The sequence below is a fragment of the Thalia democratica genome, chromosome 9 (genome assembly GCF_965202585.1).
Source record: "Thalia democratica chromosome 9, ktThaDemo2.hap1.1, whole genome shotgun sequence".
Classification (NCBI taxonomy): domain Eukaryota; kingdom Metazoa; phylum Chordata; class Thaliacea; order Salpida; family Salpidae; genus Thalia; species Thalia democratica.
In genome coordinates this window covers 2,514,193-2,535,603 of record NC_139173.1, presented here as the reverse complement: position 1 = coordinate 2,535,603, position 21,411 = coordinate 2,514,193, and the positions used below count along the sequence as shown (strand labels likewise).

Genomic DNA, 21,411 nt, shown 5'->3' with positions numbered 1-21,411 from the left:
ACGCAATAAACACATAGGTACTGCTCATAAGGAGCTTAGTAAAGAACAAAAATCAAAACTGAAAAGTAATACATATAGTAGCATTGTTAATGACTACCTGGTGTAAGAGAAAGTTTTATAATACTTTTGAACAAAGCAAGTCTATTTTAAGTATATGATTTGCTTTTCCTAATAATGCTTGTTTGTTTTATAAGCTGCTCAAAGTATATACAAACTTCTTAAACTAACTTATAATAATCATGAAGTACGTTAATGTTTTTTTTTTATCACTAGTCTAAAATTGAATTAAATAAATCGTCCTTATTTTTCGACAAATTGTAAGCAATTTAAACAGCAGTTTTTTAACAACTATTTATTAAGTAATGCAGTTAAAAACAAATTACTAATAAATAATAGACGTAATTTATATCTTATATCGATAAAGTTAGTAAACTTTGAAAAATATGTAAATTGATTTGAAGTAGGGTAACAATTTTGATAGTTTCTATACATTTGTTAACTATTATAATCTTAAGTTGTTGATAAAGATAAATATTTCTTTCAAGATATATAAGTTTAAAACAAGTTTTAACATATTTTAATTAGAAAGACAAAAGTAAATCATAACCACAAAACCTAATATAAGCAAAACTTGAATAAAAAATACTAAATAATAATCGTTTAGGTAACGATTCATTGTTTTAGTCACTAATTTATTAGCTTTGAGATATAATAACGTATTATAATGTATTCACTTCATTTACTTATAATTAGTACTACAACATAAATAAACTAACTTGGATGAGCAATATTTAAATAATCGCATACGATTTTATATGTTTTAATTTTATTATTTAGACAACTCATTTAAAAAAAAGTAATTGTATAAATTGTAATAATTATGTTAAGTATTTATATATTTTTTATATAACCATTTTCCTTATCTTTTATTGTATTAACAGCAAGTTAAGAAATGGAAACCATTTTAATTTATAATATAAATAGGTAAATAAAAAGATATTTAAGTACACTTTTTAAATTTTTCGATTTATTTACACTTATTATAAATTAATAACGGATTTTTATAAATTCAGCTGATTTAATTTAACTTAGTTGAACATATCACAAAATTTTCTACACTTTAAATTAAAGAACAATTAAAACAAAAAAACTTAAGAAACAATTTTAAACTTAATTAATGTTCAACCGTACTAAGTAAAACTAAAAAATTAAAACAAATACTAAAAATAAATACTAATTCAAAAAAATGCGTGAACTACAGTGCGTAAAAATGCAGTATAAATAAAGTATACATCTAAATATTGAAAATAAGAAAGCCTTGTAGTATAAGTTATGCCATTTGACATAACAGTTCTTTTATAAATATAGGTTTGGATAGCTTAACATATAAATAAAGATGTAATTTGCATAAACTTATTTTTCTTAATACTAATGTAAATATAAGATTTTAGTATTCCAGTTTTATATTCCAGCTGGTTTTTATTTCATTTATTATTTTTCGCTTTTAATTAAAGACGTATAACAAAATGATTTTCGGAAGCAAGTATTAGCTTAATTATTTTTAAGTATACTTTAGAAAAACAAAAGTATAAAACAAATAAAAAAATTAAAGATTAATTCAAAAAAAAACGTGATTTACAGTACGTCGACCTGCAGTATAATATGGAGAAATAGAAAGCCTAGCAATTATCGTGACGTTCGACACGAGTATATTTCAACAGTTCTATTCTTTAAGTTAGGTTTGGATAAAGTAATAACAAAAAGTAAATTAAAGCATTAAAACTTAAGTGGCATGAAATTTAATTTCTTGGTACTAATAAAAGTATAAAAAGTTAATATTTCAATTTTATACTTTTAAAAAACTAAATTATTAAACAAATACGAATAGTAGATATAAGTTTTATTTTTTTAACCAAAAGCTCAAAAAAAAGCTTTTAACGACATGGTATACACATAACTTATACTTGTGATCAACAAAATACTATATATATATTAAATATTTTAATAGTAAACCATAGACATAAATCTATTTATAACTTTATATTTATGTAAACAAATCTTATGATAAATCTTAAAACAACCAAATAATTGTCTTGTAAGAATATATACAACTAGTAAGATTTGTACAAATTTTTGAAAAAACCTCTAAACAAACTATAATAAAAGTTTATGAAACTTGCGTACAATTTTTAAAGTTTTAAAACAAAGTAACCAGAAAAAGCAAATAAATGGTCTTCCTGTGAACAAACTGTTTAAATAAAATCTACATAAAATAAAAGGTTTTTAATCACTTTTCTTACACAAGGTAATCATAAACAATACTTCTATAAATTTTACACTTAAGTTTTGATTGTTGTTCCTTTGTTAGTTCCTTATGATGAGTACGTATATGCTGACATCGATTAGAACTTTGAGTAAACCATTTTCCACATTCTGCACAACCATAAGGTTTTTCTCCTAAATGAATTCTAAAATGAGTAACTAGATTAAACTTGAGTGAGAACTTCTTCTTACAAATACTACATTCATGAACTTTAACTTTAGTATGTGACAGCATGTGAACTTTTACTTGACATTTTCGAGCAAAATTCTTATAACAAACTTCACATTGAAAACTTTTATTTTCATTATGAGTTAACATGTGGACTTTCATATTACTTTTTTTAGAAAACAATTTGTCACACAATTCACATTTAAATGCTTTTTCCTTCGTATGAGTTACAAAGTGCCTTTTTAGGTCACTGTTTCGAGCAAAATTCTTAAGGCAAACATAACATTGAAAATCTTTCTTCTGGCTATGTACTAACATATGTTTTTTCAAATTTCCTTTTCTAACGAAACTCATGTCACATACTTCACATTTAAATGGTTTGATTCCTGAATGAATTCTGTTGTGTGTTATCAGCTGGGACTTATATTTGAAACTTTTCTTACAAACATCACAAGAAAATTTCTTCAAACTATTTTTTACAGGTTCATTATTTTCCATGTTCACAAATTAGTTTACAAAACAACAACAACTAACAGACAACAACAACATTTTTGTTTTAAATTCTTAAAAATCTGTTTAAAAATTATAAACGCCGTATTGTTTGAATTTAATTTGGAAAATGTAGTAGATTTTGTTCACAATATTTTTATAATGAAATGTCTTCATAACAAAATACACAATAATAATACTTAACAGGGCAAAGTCAACTGTTATTGCTAATGTAAAAGTTTAATTGTATTGTTGTATAAATTTAGATTAATGACACAGTTACTAAACATTGCAAAAAAATTTAAATTAGCTCAATAAAAAAACCTTAACACTTTAATCCTTAAAAGTTAACAAACTAGCTATAAATATTATATTTTTTTAACGTCATACCTAAACATTAAAAAACTCAAGTTTTCAAAATTAATCTAAGTTTTAGTTATAATTTTTGTTAACAGACCAATCAAATTAGAAAAAGTGAAAGCAATCTAGAACGACATAGATTTTAGTTTTAAACAGTTTACGACTTTTTTGTTTGTTAAATGTCAGTAAAAGTTTTATTTGTTTTACAAAATGTTGCTATATATATCAGTAGCACAAAACAATTTAGTCTAAATTATGTAAACTTAAAATAGTAATAATAAATTCTACACGTTACTCATATTTATCATGATTTCTATAACTATTAAGTTTAACTAATTAAAACTATGAAACCTAAATTTTGTTACATGTAACACAAAAACAATTTAAAATAAAGCTGTAGTTTAAACAAATTGGTTTTTATGAACAACATAACTTCCTATCTTAAGTAGTTCATTTTTATTCATTAAACATGCGTTTTCTTAACTATATAGAATAAGTTTGTTGGGATTCAAATTACAAAAAGAGTTCTTAGAATACTTTAAATTACTAATTAATAAATAATAATCTCTACAATAAAAGTAAAATAGTAAGGTGAAAATTAAAAAAAAGAGTTTATAGTTTAAATTTATTAATCAAATATTTATAAGTTGTACTAAGTGCGTTAATTATATGCCTAGTAGTACGTACTACATGCAAAATAAAAAATTTATAATAAAAACTGACAATCTTCAATCATTATATTTTATTTATTAATATATATATTTCAATATTATCATTATATTTACTACATCTGTACCAAAAAACAAATTAACCTAAAACAAATATTAAAATTAATTTTGAAAAAGTGCAATTTACGTATCATTATGTTACATTAAAACGTTATCTTAATAATTTACAAGCACTTTCTATTACAGTTTTATTGTTTTACTACAATGTTTAATTCGTAAACTTTTGTAACATAGATGTATAACGTTTCTTTGTTTTATGAAATGTTGGTTAATAAAACAGTAGCCTAATACTGTATAGTCTTTTATGTCTAAACTTAAAATGACATTAGTAATTCTACTCGTTGCTCATATTTGTTGGCATTTTAATAACTATTAATGTTTAACTGTTTTTAACTTATAAAACTTAAATCTAAATACGTGTAACATAACAAACAGTTTAGAAAAAAAGATTGTAGTTTAAATAATAGGTTTCATGAAACAATTTAAATTTCTATATAAAAAGTTTGTTTAAAATTTTAATTTATGAAACATCTGTTTTCTTTGATTAATAGAATTAGGTTGTCATAATTCAATGACAAAAATAGTTCTTATAATATTTAAATTTATAAATTAACAAATAATTTTGTTCCAATAACACTAAGTACTAGCCAACTAATGCGTATTACGTGTATTATAAATAATTTATAATAACAACTGACAACCTTCAATTATTATACTTTATTGAGTAATATTTTTTAATGTTATTATATTATTTACTACGTCTGCACCAAAATATGTCTTAACTTAAAACAAATGTTTAGAAAAACAAATTTTATAAAGTGCATTTTACGTAGCATAACTTTTTATTGAAACAAACAATTTAGAAGCAGTTTTTGCACCAGTTTTATTCTTTTACGACAGTATCAAATAAGTAAACAGTTGAAACATTGATGTATAACTTTTTTAAGTTTCATTACTTGAAAATTCTAATTTTTTAAAATAAAAAAATTTCAATTAGTTTGCAATAAGTTAAGTTTCTCACAAACATCAAAAGAAAAAAATTTTAAAATATTTGTAATAGCTTCATTATTTCACAATGAGTTTACAAAACAGCGATAGCTGGTAAGAAGTATATTGAATATAAAATGTTTTAAAAGTAAGAGCAAATAATTATATAACTTATTTTGTAAATCTAAGATAATTTTCAGATTATTATACTTTTAAAACATTTTTATTATAACTTTTATTGTTTAAAGTCTTAATGAGTAACTTTTATATGAAGGAGATGGAAGATATATTTAACATTAAAAATATATATATATATCAAAAACTCTCTTGTTAAATCTGCAGTTGGATATTTCGTATAAGTTTATGTTTAAAATGCTAAGTTAATTAATTTGATTTTATTAAAGTTATAATGTAAGATTAATACTTTAAAATTGACATACATTTAAATTGGGCTTGTGAATGAACCATGTTGATTACAATTATATGTAACGTATGTATTTAAAAGTTTTTAATTAACATCATATAAAAGATTCTTTAAATTGTTTTCAACATTTTCTGTGGTTAAAATGAAATAACAAACAAACAACAACTGAAAAGCTATTAAAAAATTGTTTAAAATTTCAAAAAAAATATATAATTAAAGTAGAAAAATGTTCAAGTTTAGCAAATAAAATTTATTAATATTCTATTAAATTCAATAATGGTATGTAAGTAATTTTTTTATGATTTTTCTACAAACATTAACTGATTATATTAAACTAGTTACTAATTAATACCAAAGATGTCGTACTTTTAGAGTACTATAACTAAAAAAATATTTTTTTAAATTTTAAAATATCAACTCAAAAAGTTTTGAAAAACAATTCTTTAATTTTTCTTTGTTTTTCGACCTCAACGTTTATTAAAACAATTTTCTTAATTTATATTTCATTTAAAAAAATCCATTTTATCCACAACAATAAATATTACATTGATATTGTTTATTTTACTTTCTAGTAATATTTAGTACAAGTTTTTTTTTTACACAATATTCATTCAACTATTCTATACTAATCACTAGTTTGAAATTGTTAATTTTTAAAATTTTTAATTTAAAACATAATAATTTGTTTTTCAAGTTTTTCATGTTGATCATTATTTTTATAATCATTGAATGTAGAAAAGTTTTAAATTCTAACTAAAGGTTAACTAAATGTAAGATAAATTGCTCACAAACTAAACAATCTGAAATCTTTTATATGAATATTGAGGCTTCAAAACAATTTGTAAGAACTTTCTTTATTTGCAAACAATTTTAGTTATATATTTTGTAATATTAGTTTTTAAAAGTTAAGTAGACTTGCGTTCAGTTTTTATTTTGTTTAATTTACATGCAAACAAAATTTTGTTTCGATAATAAATAAAACATTATTAAAAATAATACGTTAAATACATGTCTACGTACTTGATGTACCACATATAATGTTAAAACAAAATGACACCAAATTTTAATATCTATTTTGTTGAACTAAATATATTTGTGTTAAATCATTACTTAAAAAATAAACTTAAAAAAAAAGTAGTACAATCAACTTAGTATACTTTTTTTTATGTAGTTGTTTTAGGTAAATATGTCTTACCAAACTAAATTAAACTTTAGTATAACGTCTATATTCTCAATTTCTTGGCTAAAAAATAATCAGAAGCGTTTAAGTAAACTTTTTATTATATTGTGAGTAGATAGTTGTATTTTCATGTAAAACCCCTGTAACTGAGTTTTTAAGTACTTTAAGTTTAAATAAATGTTTTACAAATTCGTTATATACTTATAATTATAATTTAAAAAACTTTTATTACCTTTATGACATTTTACTAACTTTAACTCAATTTATTTGTTCCTAGTTTACTATTTTCCTAGTTTAAATATTTTGTTTTTAGTTTCCGACCGTAAACAAATGTTCATTTTTGTATTGTTATAAATATTACACAATTATGTTAAAAGTTTCTTTTTAAAATTGCAAAATAATTTGGTATAAGTTTAAGTTTGCTAATGATAAACATATTTACAATGTTATATAATTTGAAATTTTATAAGTTATAATTTAAGCTCATGACATTCTATACTTTTTCATTGAAATAATTCAACTCAATGTAACATTTTTCAATGACCTTTTTAAACGATAACAATTATGTAATATGTACTAGTAAAATTTTTTCAAAATAATCCTTAATATCTTTCAAAACTGTTTTGAACGAGAATAACAACGTACTTTCTTAATAACTCCTTAAGATATTAAAGTTTAATTAAGTTCGTAATTGTTAAACATTTTTTCTAAGAAAAAAATAATTATATATCAGGTTGAAAATATTCAAAAAGCTTGTAATTATTCAATTTCTAAGACTGTACTTCTTTAAAAGCTTAAGCATACTTTCGTTTAGACAAAACTACAAAGTTGTTACGTCGAAACTTGTTTAAAACAACCAACAATTTTCCGTTCAATAATAATCTTTGTTTACATGAAAACACACATTAATTCTAAATAGAAGTCGTAAAACATATTATTACATCTAACCAGTGATTCAATACAAAATTTCAAAAATTAAACATTAGCAAAATTGACAAAGGGTTGATCATTCCAATTCGATCATCAGACCACCAGCTTCGGTAGACTGAGACTGGTTTCGTCCTTATTAGGACTCATTAGTCAGTAAAAACTAAAAAACTTGCAGTCGTCAATCTAATAACATAAAGTTACCATTTGCTGGCAATGATTAGTGACAATGTTCTAAGTTTACCGAAGCTTGTGGTCTAATGATCGAATTGGCGTGGTCAACCCTTTGTTAATTTTGAGCTGGTATCACGGAAAACGAAAGTCAATGCAGCTGCGCTGCAGACTTTAACCGATGTTTTTTTTTTGTTGATTTGCAAAATTTATTAAACAATAATATTTTCTTCTTCTTAAAAAAAACTGCTTGAAATTTAGAAATTATTATATTTGCTATTTAAACTTTATAAAGAAAATTAAGCATTTATGTCTACAAAGTTTATAAGTAGGAATCAAAAAAAATACAGCCATCTAGTTCTGAATTAGATTTCTGATTTTATTTCTAACACGTTTATAATAAAACGAATTTATTTATGTTTTAATTTGGTTGCTCTTACTACCTTTTTAGTAAGCGTTTCCAACAAAAAGTAAACAAGTTGTAAAAAGTGTATAAATTTTTTATTTTATTTTTAAAACAAAATTTTCGATAATCTAGTTTAGAAAGTTAATTAAAGTTATAAAAACTATGCTTGCGTTATTTCAAATTGGTATAAAAAGAAAGATTAAAAAAGTATCAGAAAACTTCCCACTTCTATCAAGTATTTATCTTCTAAGTTTCATTGACAAAACAACTTCTTTTAATTGTATATAACTTCTTTTATATGAATAATAACAATAATAAAAGTTTGACAGCACCGGTCTTTTAGCTTGGTCTTAAGCCGCTTCTCTGCAAGATAAAAAATTTAATATATGGTGTAGAAAATTATTCATCTACATACTTCTCTTTATTTTTCTTGATCGACATTTAAGCAAAAATGTTGCTTTTATAGCGTGGTTTTTGTTTTTATTCATGAAAAACTTTTTTTAGTCAATATTGATATCATTATTTCACTTAATAAACTCATTCTACTAATGCTGATATACTATTTCCTTGTTTTGATTTTTACTGTTTTCATTAAAAAATATCTTCTACCAGAAACTTTATTTTTACTTAAATTTTCTATTTTCTTATTCATTTATTTTAATATAGACTTTAGTGTAAGCTTATAAACTGCATGTCGTTATTTCGCTGCTCTCTTTGAAGAAATTTCTTTAAAGAAAAACAAATTGAAAAATTGATTAGACTTTAATTTAAGGCTGTCATTTGTTACTAAACATAACTAATATTCATAAATTAATTTTCTAGTTTTTCTTCTTCTGTTTAACGAAAGTGTATACTTATAATTGGTTGCCATGATGAATCTAACTTGTGCAAATTACATTACAATTTGTACATACACATTTATTAAATACAAGAGACATAAGTAACCAATATTCATAACTATTTACAACAAAGGAAAGGAAGGAATAAAACAGTAAATATTGATGCCAAAGCGCCAACTAAAACTGAATACATTTGTCTTTGAACTCTTATGTCGTTATTAAAATACAAGAGAAGCAGAGAAAAGCAAGCCAACTAGCGGATAGTTTAATAGTAATTAAAACGCTTTGAAACTAATAAGTCAGGGGTTAGAAATTCCTGATCATGTTACAGCTGTGATATATGATGTGATCTCCAAACAATTAAGCATGTAAGCAAGTAAGCATTAAAATGTTTATGTTGTTCTTGCATCTAACATTCGTAATGTGGTAAACTATACTCATATAATCTGATGCTCATTTTTTTAATTCCGTTTTGCAATTTTTTTTCTTTGTTAACTGCTAAACTCTTCCTAAAATGTAAAACAGACTGAAAAAATTCAGAGTTATTTTCTATCAACGATGCTTCTTAAGAATCGTTAGGATTAAGATCTTTATTCAAATAGCATTTCTTATATTGACTGCTTTAAAAAGTGTAACACTTTAGTTTCTTGATGAACACAACGTGGATTTTCATAAACACGTGCCTTGTGTGTAGATACTACTACCAATAAGTACTCATAAGTGTATTGATGGGTTGAAATACACTGTGCTATTTAATACGAGTCTCAAAATTATTAGTCTAACAGTAAGTGCCTTACCTCCAAGTAGCTCAAAATACCAAAATTAAAAATAATGTGTATTTTATTAAAAATTATTCTATAATCCTAAGAAATAAAATTTAAACTATAAGTATCTTTAGCATATACTTTTATAATAATGTAAAAGTTATAATAATGCTAAGCAAGTAAAATTCATAAAGCTAAGTTGAAGATAGAAAAAAAAAAACATAAACGAATTACAGTTACGACATATTAATTGTTAAGAAGGAACTCACGGCAATTGCTTCATTAATATGTGTTCGTAATTTAAAAAGCCCATTTACTTAATGAACTATAACTTTACTTGACGACAAACACCACTTTAGAACAATATAGTATTCCAGTCTGATAAGAGATAAACAACCAGAAAGGTTATGTTATATAACGCGAAATAAAAGGTCGAACGCGGGTTAACACGCGTTTAACCGAATGTTAATTCCTTTAAATATAAAGATGTAAATTATCTATTTAGCAAAACAAAACTTAGGATAATGTTTATTTTTAGATATTGTTTTCGTTTTTAGTTCCAAAACAAATTCTTTCTAAAAACTAGAAAACAAAATAAACTAAGAGCCTTAACACCAAAAGATCAGTTGAGTAAAAAGAAGTAAAGTAAAAAAAGTTGAAGTTTATAAAAAAAATTGAATTTTTATTTTATTTTATTGTAAAACAAAAGTTTATTCTGCTTTTCACCTTGAAATCTACAAATATCAAATATTACATTGAAAATTTTCTACATCTGTATAATAAGTTCCGGCAATAATCTTTAGCAACAAAAATAAAAACTTAATTGTTTTATTCAAACAAACATGATAACTGTAAGATGAACATAATTGTGAATCTTACTAAATTACGCATATATAAATCATAGTAAACTGGAGTTTTAATTTTTTATGTTCATATACATAAAGTATTTTATCAATACTGCTGTTTAGTAATTTTACTTTATTTGAAAAAAAATCAAAGGTTAAATAGATAACAAAAATTACGTACAACTCCAAGGAATGAAGAATAGTATATATTTAAACGTATAATAAAGTACAATCTAAAATATATTTATTTTTTATCATTTTTTGTAAACATTTCAACTAATTAAGATAATTAAGTCATAAATTTTTATCTTTATATGAAACATTAAAGTTGTACCATAATTTATACGCAACACTAAAAAATAATTTATAAATTTAACACTTAAAAAAAATATATTATTAATATATAGTATCATTACAGCTAACATATATTATAGTTGTAATCAAAAATGAAATATATTAAATAAAAAAAGGGTTTTAATTATTTATAAAAATATTAAATAGTAAAAAAAAAGTTGTATAGCTTGTTTTAAAATAGAAATATTGTTCTAATAATAGTATTTTAAAGTTAAAACATTTACTTTTGCAGGTAGTCATAAACAATGCTTCTATATATTTTACATTTCAGTTTTGATTGTTGTTCCTTAGTTAGTTCTTTATGATGAATACGTATATGCTGACATCGAGTAGAACTTCGTGTAAACCATTTACCACATTCTGCACAACCATAAGGTTTTTCCCCTAAATGAATTCTAAAGTGATTGACCAAATTCCATTTATGTGAAAACTTCTTCTTGCAAATATCACATTCGTGAGCTTTTACTTTAGTATGAGACAACATGTGAGCTTTCAAACTACATTTTCGAGCAAACTTCTTATCACAAATTTCACATTGAAAATCTTTGATTCCAATATGTATTATCATATGTGTTTTGACATGACTTTTCTGAGTAAAATATTTGTCACACAAACCACATCTAAAAGATTTCTCTTTTGTATGAGTAACAAAATGTATTTTTAAATTTTCTTTCCGAGAAAAATATTTTCCACAAACATAACAACGGTAATCTTTTTTACCACTATGTACTAACAAATGCTTTTTCAAATCACCTTTTCTAGCAAAACTCTTGTCACATACTTCACATTTGTATGGTTTAACTCCTGAATGAATTTTGTTGTGTCTGATCAAATATGATTTATATTTGAAAGTTTTTTTACAAACATCACATGAAAAATTCTTTTTCCAAGCTTCATTATTTTCCATGTTCACCATTAGTTTACGAAATAAAAACAACTAAAAGAAAGCAACAAAAAAAATTTCTTTTTATTGAATGATAAGTAAAATTATATACACAAATTTCTTTAAGTTTGGTATTCTAAGTTTAACAAAATTAAAAAGTTAACTTAAAGCATTTTCGTTTTGTTTTGTTAGCTAGTGTTAAAAAATTATGTATATTGAAACATATAACTTAATCTAACTTAAGTAAGTAAGCAGTTTTTTATCATATATAATGCAAATACAAACAAATAAAACCATCCAAATAACTATTAACCAAAACAAAAATTTATGACAGATGGGTATATACAATTAACAACTTTTATTTTTTTAGTTTTAAAATTTTGAAAATAATTTACCAACTTGCAGTTTTTGTGGAACTCAAAGTTTATACACCAATACGTTTTAACTCTTTTTCTCAATGAGTAAAATTGATTTAACAATTTGTCACTTTTGTTACTGGAATAAACCAGTTACTTTTAAAATTCACAAAATACGAAATACACTAAAGTTTTAAATAACATAAATTGTTTTTTAAAAGACATCTATTGTGGTAACAACTATTTTTACAACTTAAATGTCGATTAATACACAGATAAAAAATAAACGAAAACCTACAAAATTAAGTATAAAAGACGTAAAAAAAATCTTTGAAATATAAATTTATAATAGTTTGTTTAAGAACCTAATTATTGCTAAGAAATATATAAAACATTTTAGCTGTTTTATTAGTGAGCGAAAAAAACTTTATGGTATTTAAAGCTTGAGAGTACATATTTATTCAAAAGTGTATTTGAATTTTTTAAGTACTGATAAAAATTTTTTGCAAACTTATTGTTATATTAAAAAGTTCAATTACTTAAAGTGAAAATAAAATGTTGAACCGTAATGTTATACAGCAAAATTAAAAAATATTCTGTAAATCAAATAAACGTTTTACTGAAATTCGTCATACTAAAAAAGTTTAAAGCTGGCTAATACAATTTACTGATTGACAAAACAAATGCTAAAAAAGTTTGGTCTAAGGATTTTGTGTATGATAAAACCTTTCGGTTATCAAGTATTACTCAACAGTTATAATATGTTGTTCAGGACATTTTCAGGCAATATAAGGTTTCTAATTATTATTATATAAATTTTTTTATATAAAAAGTAATATATAAACTCAAAAGTTTTTTTATGTACGTTGATTTCTTTAAAAAAAAATTTTTGATTTACAATCCGTTACAAAGCTTTATAAAATGATATTTTAAGACATTTGAAAATAAACGTGATTATAAACTCCAGCAATATAAAAATTTCTGTATTGATAAGTAAAAACTTAATTAATTTAAATTCTTTTAAAACTGAAATAAATATAGCTATAAATTTAATATTAATACCTACCTAGCATTGTAAAGTTTTATTATTATTACTTTCAAATTTTTATTCTATGTCTCTTTAAAAAGTTGTTCACTTAAAAAAAAATTGAGTATGATTTCATTGAACCTTTATAAAATTAACTAAACTCAGATACACATCTTCGTTTCTTTCTAATTAAAAATTTACTTAGTTTTTTTACCATTAATTAACAATTTTGTTGTTTCTTATAGTTATGGTTAATTTTTAAACTCATTTTGAACATGGAAAAAAACAAAAAAAATACAAGTAACTTGAAGAGCATTTCTTGTGATGTTTGTAAGAAAACTTTCAAATATAAGTCACAGCTGATTACACATAACAGGATTCATTCAGGAGTCAAACAATTCAAATGTGAAGAATGTGAAAAAAGTTTTAATCAGAAAAGTAACTTTAATAAACATGTGATGGTACATAGTGGTAAGAAGGATTTTAAATGTGTTGTATGCAACAAAAGTTTTACTCAAAAAGGTGATTTAAAAAGACACACCTTAATACATAGTGGTAAAAAAGACTTCCAATGTTATGTTTGTAAAAAAGAATTTACTCTCAAACAAAGTTTAAAAAGGCATTTTGTTACTCATACAAAGGAGAAATTATTTAATTGTGAACTGTGTAAAAAAACTTTTACTGAAAAAAGTAATGTCAAAACTCATATGCTAATTCATAGTGGAACTAAAAACTTTCAATGTGAAGTTTGTGAAAAGAAGTTTTCTCAAAAAGGTAGTTTGAAAATTCACATGTTGTCACATACTAAAGTTAAAGCTCATGAATGTGATATTTGCAAAAAGAAATTTTCACGTAAAAGTACTTTAGTTGATCATTTTAGAATTCATTTAGGAGAAAAACCTTATGGTTGTGCAGAATGTGGTAAATGGTATACACAACGTTTTAGTCGAAATAGGCATATACGTACTCATCATAAGGAACTAACTAAGGAACAACAATCAGAACTGAAGTGTAAAATATATAGAAGCATTGTCTATGATTATCTAGTGCAATAATAACTTTGAAATACTATTTAATGAGTAAAATATAACATCTACCATATTTATTAGTTGTACTGTTTTATGACGTAGTCTGAATGAATACAACTCAAATGTCTGTATGATTATTTGTTGTTAGAATAGTAGAACTAAACCTTGTGAAATTAGTAGGTTTAAAATTATGTAGTTTTTACTTTTATAAGGCTGTACTTTTAACATTATAAAAAAAATAAAGTTGTTGTGTAAAAACAGAACAAAAACTCTATCATTACAAACAATAGTTTAGTATTAAACTTTATATTTTTACTTTTTATAAGTACGTAAAAACTGAGTCTATATAATTGAATAAATAATTATATTTTTTCTTCGTTCGGTATGTATGTTTTTAATAAATGATTAAAATCACAGGTTGTTAATATATGTTATTACTTAATTGATCAATAAATTTAAGTTTATCTATTAATAATCGAATTCATAATAGAATCGAAGTTTTGTTTTAACAAACGGTAAAATTGATGCTAATTTATATTTACAGAATTAAATTAGTTTGTATACTTTTTAAGTATTTTTACATAAACGCTAGAAACAAATAATATATACGACTAAGTGTAATAATTGAAGATTGAAATAAAACTTTATCCTAGTAGCTTATTTATCGATAGAAAACTAAAGTCACGTTATTACATTTTTACTACTAGCTCTGTTTGTTTTATACTTTAAAATAAAACAAACTTACATACACAAATTTAAAAAACCTGCAAAAAAAAGTTCAAGTTAACTGTTAAGTTTTTGAAATTAAAACAATTTTTTTACAAGAATGTCAGATAAACGCTTGTATGATGTATATAATAACTTGTCTACTTATTTGTCCGGCACAGTATTGATTCCAAAAGTATAATTGGTAGTAATACTTTAAACGTGTATTAATATACCACTTTTATTACCTTTTGGGGTTTTAAAATTAATATACCATTAGTTGTGTAATGTAAAACTGTCACTTAATAAACAATAATGGATAAAATAATAACGGATAAAACTTTTTTTTTTATTTAACTTAGTTTTTTTAACACAAAAACGAATTTGTGTATATTGATTAATCATTACCTTCAAATATTTTTAGTTTTCACAATTAACAGAATAAAATCTAAACTGAACTATAAGCAGCTAAATTTTAGATTATTAGAGGTTTTAATTTAAATTTGTGGCTAGCTTTAATTGCTACAAAAGAGTTCTACTTTAATGAAAGATTAAGAAAGATTAATGAACATAACTGTTTTCCTAAATACATGTTAAAAAATTGATTTGTTTTTATTTAAAAAGAAGTATTAAATTTTAAGTTGTGATTTAACTGCTACTGGTTCTAAATGTTTGCAACTTAGGTAGATGCTTGTCATATATTTATTTTAAAGCCTAATACGGCAATCAAATTTGTAAAAAGGACATTCAATTTAGTAAAAAGAGTCAAACTGAATCGCTTGAAATTATAAAGCAAAGAATAACATATAAAACCTATTCGTCATATTTAAGCATTCTTGATTTTCTGCAACAAGCACCAAAAAAATAATATTAATTAATAGTTAAAGGACTTAAAATAATTTTTTTTTGGTTAATTTTTTTTTTAATTACGAAGAAACAAAACCAAAAATTGATTACAACTTAGGTTTAACTCGTCGTATGTAAGTTTATCTTGAAAATTAAGCAAAGAAATTTCTTGTTTTTTTTTAGTATTTAATTTAGATTTATTAAAAAGACTTGTTACAATACAACAAACCAAATCTTTCAAAATATACATGACAACTTTTCTTCGTTATCACTTAAAAGTTATCAAAAATGTAGCTTTTCCATTTTGCAATTTTTTAACAACATTGTTTATTAATAAATTAACTAAAATCAGTAGAACTTAAAACAAGAACTAATTAACTTTGTAAAAAAACATTAGTAGAAAAGGCGTTTGTATTTTTACAAGACTGATTTATAAAAATTCAGCAACAGAAACAACATTATTACTCCTCCGTTTACTTTTTTTGTCAACTGATTTACATATATTTAGTACCCGTGGTATTTTTTGTGCTAATTCTAAGTTATAAACGTTTTGAATGTAAAATAACATATAAACTTTATTAACATTTTTAAAATATATACGTTTTAATTTTGTAATTTTAACAATAAATTTACGTCGCCTCAAAATAATTGATATTTAACATTAACATTATAAATTTTAAGTTCGTTATTTTAATTAGTGAAAATGTTTTAAAAGATTTAAAATAAATAAATTTGGTTCTAGTTCTTCTCACAAAAACTTAAAAAAATTTTTTTTGTGTTTAATTATATGATAAGTGCTAAGTTCTTTTTTTTTATATTAATATTTTCTTGTTTAATTAAAAGTCTACAATTTGAAGTTAGGTTCAAGTGTTTTTTTATTCTTTTTATACTATTTATTATACTGATTTAAATACAGGAAATTACTGTTTCAAACTAATATGTTTGCAGATCTACATAAATTAAAAATTATATTAACTATAAATTTTGTTTTATTAATAACAAGCTTTACGTACAATTGTATACAGTTATACAAAGGGTGTATAAACAATTTTTAGTTCTGTTCAATTAAATCAGAAGCTATTAAAACCTAAGAAATCGTTAACATAGTTCAAGAAACTTTTTTTAAAAGGTTACGGCCAATTCGTAAAAATCTAAACAAAAATTTCGTCTAAAAAACTTATAAGGATATGTACAGATTCTTTTATAAACATTAAAACAAACTATAGTTAAAATTTATAAATGTTGCATACTGTTTTCAAAAACATATGGAACAAAATTTTTAAATAACTATTTGGTCAGACATTTTATTTAACACCAAGTGTAGAAATATTATCAATTATGTATAACAATTATTACATCCATTTCATTTATGTTGTTCCATGTTTGCTAATTATATAAAAAAAGTAATATTTCTAAAAGTTAGATTTTTCTTGTAGACTCAAAAAATATTCTGTATTAAAAAGTTATTCTACACCAGATAATCATAAACAATACTCTTATAAATTTTACACTTCAGTTTTGATTGTTGTTCCTGAATTAGTTCCTTGTGATGAATACGTATATGCTGACATCGATTTGAACTATAGGTAAACCATTTACCACACTCTGCACAACCATAAGGTTTTTCTCCTAGATGAATTCTAAAATGATCAACTAAATTACTTCTTTGTGAGAACTTCTTTTTGCAAATATCACATTCGTGAGCTTTTATTTTAGTATGTGACAACATGTGAATTTTTAAATTATTTTTTCGCGCAAGTTTCTTACCACAAACTTCACATTGAAAATCTTTGTTACCAGTATGAACTAACATATGAGTTTTTACACTACTTTTCTGACTAAAAATTTTTCGCACAACTCACATTTAAATATCTTTTCTTTTGTGTGAGAAACAAAATGTGCTTTTAAGTTGCCTTTTCGAGAAAATAGTTTTAGACAAACTTTACATTGGAAATCCTTTTTATTACTATGTACCAACATATGTTGTTTCAAGTTATCGCTTCTAGCAAAACCCTTTTTACATACATCACATTTAAATAATTTGACTCCTAAATGAATTCTGCTGTGTCTACTAAGATTTGACTTAGTTTTAAAAGTTTTCTTACAAACATCACAAGAAAAATTCTTCAAAATACTTGTAACAGCTTCATTACTTTCCATGTTCACAATGAATTTATCAACTAATTACAACTGAAAGCAAAGTTGATTTTTATAAAAAAATTTTAAATATCCTAGCAAAATATCATTAAACTTATAAAGTAAATTTTAATATTTTTACGTAATTCTTTTAGTTTTCATCTAACATTGTTTAATATTTTTTTATGTTTTAAATAAATTACTTTTATATTAAGCAGATAGATGATTTTAAAAATGACAATTAAAAATCAAATTATTTTAAAAGCTTCCTTTGAATTTGCAAATTGATGTTTGAACTGAGTTTAAGTTTGTTACTGCTTAGGATAGCGAGGCTATTAAATAGATATAGTTTTTCAAGTTATAATTTAAGCTCACAAATTCAAAAACACCACATTTAAACGAACTCCTGATTGAAGCATTTTGTGTGTAATCAGCTGTGGCTCATTTTTATATTTTTACAAACAAAACCAAAACCATTTTTAAATCTTTTACTTCCATTACTTTTCAATATCAAAATAAAATTCCAAAATTACAACAACAAAGAAGAACTAAAATTTGTTTCAAATGCCAAAAAAAAAACTAAAAATAAGTTAAATAAATGTTAAAGTTTAGTATTGAATTTTATTTATACTTTAATAAATTTAACAATGATAAATAAGTAGTTTTTTATTAGTTTTATTACAATCGTGAAATGTTTAAATATATATTAATCAACACTAAAGGTGTTGTACTATTTGAGTAAATAAAATCAATAACTTTTATCTTTTAAACTCCTAAACAATCATTTTATAGAGTTTTGAAAACAAATCGTCAATTTATTGTTTTTGTTAAACGAACTCAACATTTAAAAAAGCAAGCTTATTTTTATACTTTCAAAAATGTTATTATATCATTAATAAAAATGTTATAATTCTAGTTTATAATTTATTTCTATAGTATATATTTTTGTAAAACGTTTGTATGTTTTTACAAAAAATTCAATAACTTTTTTGTACTAAACACTCGTTTAAGACTTTATAACGTTTTATGTTTTTAAAATAAATCACAAAAATTAGTTTTCTAAGTTATTCATGTTTATCAGTAGTTTAATAATCATTGAGTATAAATACGTTTCGAATGCAAAATCAAAGTTTAATTAAACTTAAAATAGTTAATGCACAAACTAAAAAACAGCAAAAAATTTATGTATGCTTTTTAAATATTAACACTTTTAAACAATATTAGTATTAACCCGATACAGTTTTTTAACGTTGAGTTTAAAATGCATTTTAACTTGGAAAGTAGAAAAAACAAGCTCAAAAATATTAATGCAAAAGTATTAAACAATACAAAAAATTATATTTAGAAATAAATATTTCAGTAGCAAATAAAAACTAAAGGTAATTTAAAATGTTTATAAATTTACAAATTGTTTATCAAATCCATTATTTCAACAAAACTTTTTCAATTTTTCGTTTGTTTTTTCAACACGATTCAAATTTTTATTCCAATGACCAACATAAAATATTTAAATGATTACTAATCAATACTTAAGGTGTTGTACTATTTGAGTATATACAATTAAAAACGTTTATCTTTTAAACTCCTAAACAATCATTTTATAAAGCTTTAAATACAGTTCGTCAATTAATTGTTTTTGTTTAACAAACTTAACATTAAAAAAAAAACGTTTTAAGTTTATTTTTGTTTTTTCAAATTTAAAATTTATCAACAATAAAAAATAACATAATGCTAGCTTACAATATTATACTAAAATATATTTTTGTAAAACGTTTGTTTATTTTACATAAAGTTCAATATTTTTTCTGTACTATCCAATAGTTTTAAACTTTATAACGTTTTATGTTTTAAAATTGAACAGTAATAAAAAGTTTTTAATATTTTTTATGTTTATCAGTAATTTCATAGTCATTGAATATAAATACCTTTAAGTGCAAAACTAAAGATTATTTAAAACGATTGCGTCCAACAAAAGACTTTTTTCTTTATAGTCCAAATATTTTAAGAAGTAGGCCAAAAGTTTTTAACTTTTCGCCGAACCATGGACTAGTGCCTAAATTTTAAAATGTTTTTTATGGTATCAACTTAGATTTTAAAATATTATAAAATAAACTGATTGGTATACATTTAATGAGATAAATAGAAATTATTAACCCATCTTTGAAGTCACAAAATATGTTTTAAATACTTTCAACAACTCGGCTTCTTAAGAATTTAAATAAAAATAAAAAATTCACTAATAAAGTTAACAAGTTATGTAAAACAAATATTATTTAATTTCTAAACCCTAGGTATTTGCTAAAGTCTAAACTGTTTTGAATATTTACAAATTAACAATTCTTTAATATGTTCGTTATCTTTTTTTTTAGTTTAGCGATTAACACGTAAGTAAACTTAACTATATTAGTTTTTAAACGCTTACAAACTTCAAGTTAAATAATCAAAATTTAATACTCTTGAAATACGTTTATTTATCTTAAAAAATGTAATATCTGCAACTCAATAGGTTTGAGCTGAAAATTTAAAGGACTTTCTGTGAAAGTAGTGAAATTTTTCAGTACGATCTATCTTAAATTTATATCATGTACTAAAAATACAGTTCTAATAATGATAAGTATTTTAATTATTTTAATTGATTGTTCTATTAACACAATATAGTTTAAAAGTTAACTTCACAAAACTAATTTAGTGAACTGTATATTAGAATCTCGTATTAAAACTATAAATAGATAATTTTATAAATCAGATTGAGTTACTATACATATTCAAGTTACATGACTTTTTCAGTTTGTGTTAAGTTAAAAACATGTTACAGAAAACAATTAGTTAAAAAAGTATAACTGTATTTTTCAAATATATTTTTATCCATTACCTTGCTTTGTGATGTTTAATATATACATGACTTTTATTTGATGTTTTTTTATCACTTGTTTTCAATGAGAAACCAAAATCATAAAACAGTTTAACTGTTATCTAATTATTGATAAATTAAGTTACTAAGTTTGATGAATCTGTGTTGCAATTTTTACACATTTTAAATCTTTAAAGTCACCAAATATGTTTTTAACTACTTTTACTACTAGGCTACTTTTTAAATAAATGAACAAAAATGAAAAATTTACTAATAAAGTTAACAAGTTGTGTAAAAACAAATATTATTTAATTTCTAAACCCTAAGTATTTTCTCAAGTCTAAATTATTTTGAATATCGATAAATTAATTAGTCTTTAATATTTTAGTACTTTTTTGCATTCAAGTTTAGCGTTTAACACGTAAGTAAACTTAACTATATTTGTTTCTAAACGCTTGCAGACCTAAGACTAATTAATCAAAAGTTAATACTCTTGAAATACGTTTATTTATTTAAAAATATTATATTTTATATAATTTATTATTTATTTATATTATTTTATTAATATTTATATATTTTAAAAGATGTTATATCTGCGATTCAATAGGTTTAAA

At 22.8% G+C, this 21,411-nt stretch overlaps 1 pseudogene; it reads right to left on the bottom strand.

The window, feature by feature from the left end:
• Positions 1 to 17,970, bottom strand: part of LOC145844312 (uncharacterized) — a 30,846-nt pseudogene extending 12,876 nt beyond the window's left edge.
• Between the last annotated feature and the right edge of the window lie 3,441 nt (positions 17,971 to 21,411).